Source organism: Arachis duranensis, chromosome 10 (assembly GCF_000817695.3).
Source record: "Arachis duranensis cultivar V14167 chromosome 10, aradu.V14167.gnm2.J7QH, whole genome shotgun sequence".
Taxonomy (NCBI): domain Eukaryota; kingdom Viridiplantae; phylum Streptophyta; class Magnoliopsida; order Fabales; family Fabaceae; genus Arachis; species Arachis duranensis.
Window position 1 is genome coordinate 70,729,243 of NC_029781.3, and position 4,043 is coordinate 70,733,285.

General features: G+C 33.8%; 1 long non-coding RNA gene across 3 annotated transcripts; it reads right to left on the reverse strand.

The window, feature by feature from the left end:
• Positions 1–746: 746 nt before the first annotated feature.
• Positions 747–3,721, reverse strand: LOC107470190 (uncharacterized). Of its 3 annotated transcripts, none has more exons than XR_002369420.2 (9): positions 3,098–3,721; positions 2,827–2,885; positions 2,409–2,467; positions 2,137–2,188; positions 1,990–2,048; positions 1,718–1,769; positions 1,571–1,629; positions 1,011–1,078; positions 747–907 (listed from the first exon to the last, which is right to left on the reverse strand). It is a non-coding gene; the product is annotated as an uncharacterized LOC107470190 (long non-coding RNA). The 3 variants fall into 3 exon arrangements; XR_008004638.1 differs by having other exon boundaries at positions 747–934; XR_002369419.2 differs by lacking the exon at positions 2,827–2,885.
• Positions 3,722–4,043: the final 322 nt, after the last annotated feature.

Genomic DNA, 4,043 nt, shown 5'->3' on the forward strand with positions numbered 1-4,043 from the left:
AGAAGATCAAACGACCACACTGGAAGAAATGATAATCACATCTAAGGTAAACTCCAAAATTATCAAGAGAAAATGTAAAAACTCCAACAATCATCAAGACACAATGTGTTTCAATAGTGAGCAAGAATAACACGAGATTGTTTCATTATATCAAACTTTGAACAATTTCCCTAAAAATAGATATGAAAAAAGATTATTTAACTTAACTTGCTGCTAGTAAGGATTTTTCTCGGAAACCAGCAGCTAATCAGTGTCCTCCCAGTACCTAGCCACTAATAGAGATGTTGAACACCTATTCGAGATGAAGTTGCTCAGTAAGCTACGTAAGCAATACACAACCTCTGTAACCAACAATGGTAAATATCAGTTTTCTACTCAAAAATATCACTAATCTATCCAAAATTATCAAAGAACACATGGAAAACAAAGACACCAAAATATATACATTAGCAGAACTAAAAACTCGTGAAATTCCCAAACAGCAAAAATAAAATAAAACAGAATTTATCATAAAACACAGATAATCAAAATAGTGAAACCACAGTAAAAAAGAAAACGAACATAAAAAAACACATGAACTTGATACTAATAATAACACCAGAAAACACGAACAAGAAAATCAATTGAAATTAAAATACAAACAAAATCTGAAAACTCCAATCATCAAGACACAAGGTGTTCCAATAGTGAGCAAGAATAACACAAGATTGTTTCATTATATCAAACCTTGAACAATTTTCCTAAACATAGATATGAAAAAAGAGTATTTAACTTAACTTGCTGCTAGTAAGGATTTTTATCGGAAACCAGCAGCTAACCAGTGTCTACCCAGTACCTAGCCACCAACATAGATGTTGAACACCTATTCGAGATGAAGTTCCTCAGTAAAATATTGATTCTGGAGGACCTGCTCAAAATATTGATTCTGGAGGACCTGATCAAAACGAACAGATTTAAATATAGAAGCAGGAGTAATTCAAGTTCATCAGCTGAAGGGACAAAAAGCAAACCATTTCCAATAGTTGTCATCCTTAACAAATTTGGACGAGGCTCATTTTCATCCACCGGAGCACTGAACCTGTTAAATAAAAGAATATATTGCATATTTCGAATACACAGGAGTTTATTCCAAATAACATTGGGAACACATAACTAACTACAGTAAAGCTATTTCTTAATAAGTGCAAGAAAAAGTGTTAGCAAACAAGTGTTTCTTCTTTTTTTGTCTTTAATATGTGTATCGACAAAAATAATAGTGGTCAAAAACCAAACACAACATAGAAAGTTTTTGGGTGGACAGAAAATTAGTCAGATTTTATCCCAGAATAAAGAAATGATGTATGATTTTGTATCTATTAACTACTCCCAATTGATTTTTGTGTTTCCCAGTATCTTCATATTTCTATCCTGAGAGACTGTTATTAAATGTGGCATATGTAACATCTCATTGAATTATTCAATAACATCACCAAAGAATGGACATTGAAATGAGCTTAAACAGATAGTGCAAATGATCACAACATTAGGAAACAATGGCACAAAAAGGAAGTTAAACTTTACTCACAAATACCTCAATAACAGAACAAAATACTTCGTCAAGAGTCCTGCTATCTGCACTCTGGTCTCAACCTAATAACAATGAAATAAACTATTAAAAAACTACACAGGACATTATAAAACTCATAATTAACCAAAATAAAAAACTCTAAGGACTTACAAACACAAAATAGTGGAACCCAGCAACTAATAAGTGTCCACCCAAAACTTAGCTACCAATAGAGATGTTGAAGACCCATTCAACATGAAATTCAACATGAAATTAGTCAGTAACCTAGATAAGCAATAACCAAATTCAATAGCAAATTAACAAACAGTTGCATTGACGTGTACAATATCAAATCAATAGCAAATAGTCCAAATCATTAAATTGCACAGTAATTCAAATATGATGGAACAATTAAGCTCAAAAGGAAATTTACTCACAAATACCTCAATAACAGAACGAAATACTTCCTCAAGAGTCCTGCAATCTGCACTCTGGTCTCAACCTAATAACAATGAAATAAACTATTAAAAAACTACACAGGACATTATAAAACTCATAATTAACCAAATTAAAAAACTCTAACGACTTACAAACACAAAATAGTGGAACCCAGCAACTAATAAGTGTCCACCCAAAACTTAGCTACCAATAGAGATGTTGAAGACCCATTCAACATGAAATCCAACATGAAATTAGTCAGTAACCTAGGTAAGCAATAACCAAATTCAATAGCAAATTAACAAACAGTTGCATTGACGTGTACAATATCAAATCAATTGCAAATACTCCAAATCATTAAATTGCACAGTAATTCAAATATGATGGAACAATTAAGCTCAAAAGGAAATTTACTCACAAATACCTCAATAACAGAACGAAATACTTCCTCAAGAGTCCTGCAATCTGCACTCTAGTCCCAACCTAATAACAACAAAATAAACTATTAAAAAATTACACAGGAAATTATAAAACTCAAAATTAACCAAAATAAAAAACTCCAACAACTTACAAACACAAAATAATGGAACCAAGCAGCTAATAAGTGACGACACAAACCTTAACTACCAATAGAGATATTGAAGACCCATTCAACATGAAATTGAACATGAAATTGCTCAGAAAGCTAGGTAAGCAATAACCAAAATCAGTAGCAAAATAACAAACAGTAGCATTGGGTGTACAACATCAAATCAATAGCAAATAGTCCAAATCAATCAGTTGCACATTAATTAAAAAATGATGGCATAATTGAGCTAAAAAGAAAACTTAGTCACCAATACCTCAATAACACAACAAAAAACTTCCCCAAGACTTCTGCAACCTGCACACTGGTCTCAACCTAATAACAATGAAACAAACTATTAAAAAACTAAGCAGGAAATTATAAAACTCAAAATTAACCAAAATAAAAAACTCCAACAATTTCCAAACAGAAAAAATAAAATAGAAATATCATAAAACACGAAGAATCAAAATAGTGATTTAAAATAAAAAACCTCTTCCAAACAGAGACAAGGAAGAATAAAGAAAAAACGAAAGAAGGGATACCACCTCTTCTGTGACATATAGTTCTTCTGCGAGCTGAAAAAAGGGACCAGAACCACCTCGCCGATCGACTACCGTTGACAGCCTTGAATCCCTGGCGCCATCGAGATCCAAAACAACCCCAATGAATTAACTTCCATCTTTAGTGGAAAAACAGAATCGCCAATGAGTCAATCGACTACCATTGACAGCCCTTGAATTGCTGGTGCCATCGAGATCCAACACAACCCCAACCAATTAACTTCCATCTTCATTCCAAAATCCGAATCGCCAATGAGTCCGAGGGGCCGAGCGAGAGACTAACAATCCATGAGGTTGTGGATACCACGGACAGAAGAAGCGTCGCCCGTGATAGAGAAAGCATTGGATGAAAAGGAGGAAAGATAACAAACAACAGAGATAAAACGAAAGAGCAAAAAACCACGAGAAACATCTCGGAGCTGGATACGCCGATCCGAACAAACAGAGAAAGAAGGGGCAAACAAACGTTAATCTGGGAAATACAGAGGAGCGGAGTTGGGGTTTCAATGAGAGACAAGAAGAAGATAGGGAAAATGCAAGAGATAACATTTCATAGAAGAAGAAGATAGGGAAGAGGCAAAGAAACGTTAATCTGGGGAATACAGAGGAGTGGAATTGGGGTTTCAATGAGGGAGAAGAAGATAGAGAAAAGGTAAGAGATCACATATCACAGAACAACCCATCATGAGCTGTCTGTGGGCCTCGCAGAAATGAGAAAGATTCATATTTTAAAAAAATTCAAAATTCTCACAAAATGCCATGTCGGATATGAATCCACGGGATTACTATTGGTATATATATATATATATATATATATAAAAAACTTATTTTTCACACGGAATTTCTAAAAAATGTTACCATGGAAATGATTCCCCACATCTATATCATACTTTTAACCCACAATTAAACTCTATAGTAGATATGCTTGAAA